Source organism: Myotis davidii, unplaced genomic scaffold, assembly GCF_000327345.1.
Source record: "Myotis davidii unplaced genomic scaffold, ASM32734v1 scaffold1016, whole genome shotgun sequence".
NCBI lineage: Eukaryota > Metazoa > Chordata > Mammalia > Chiroptera > Vespertilionidae > Myotis > Myotis davidii.
Window position 1 is genome coordinate 1,128,207 of NW_006287680.1, and position 793 is coordinate 1,128,999.

The window sequence follows — 793 nt, forward strand, 5'->3', positions numbered from 1 at the left end:
CCCCACTCCCCAACCCTTCTCGGCCTTCCCGCTGTAGTTTGACAGTCTGTTCAATGCTGTTCTGCCTCTATATCTATTTTTGAAGCTTTTGTGTTTTTTTGTGTGGTGCACATAAACCTTGTTTATTTGGCCCATGTTAGCCTTTGAGTTTGACATGCTTGCTTTAGTCCCATAGTTCTCTAGATGTCTGAGAAAGGAGTGATAAGTACAGATCGGGTAAATTAAGTCTTTGTGGAGGAACTGTCATTTAAAAACAAGTAGGAGTTAGATTTTAAAAGGATAGGAGGGAGAATGTACCGAGGTGTGAGAATAACATGGAGGTAGAAATGAGACTAGTGTGAAAGAACAATTCATGCAGAAACTTTATGATGAGGAATTGGTGGAAATAGGATTGGAGATAATAGGGCAGATTCTAAACATAGAAATCATGCAGAAGCACTCAAGAGGGATGCATTGACAAATGCGTCATTCTGTGCAGAAGAACAACATGCTTAAATTTTCATTTTTAGGAAATTGGAGGTTATATAAGGAAATGCAAATAAAAGAAAATGTAACAGGCTGCTATAGTCATTTTGGCTTAAAATATAGTGGGAAATTCAGAGAATTACAAAGAAAAATAAACAAATCTGTAATTATTCCAGGAGATTTTAACAAGATTTCCCCCGAGAAATTGATAGATTACACAGACAAAACAAAAATAAGGATATGAGGGTCTTCGAAGATGGCGGCGATATAGGCAGACGCGTCCCAGGTCGTGTCCCGGAGCAAATGGAGTGAGCAGCTGAAACTAATA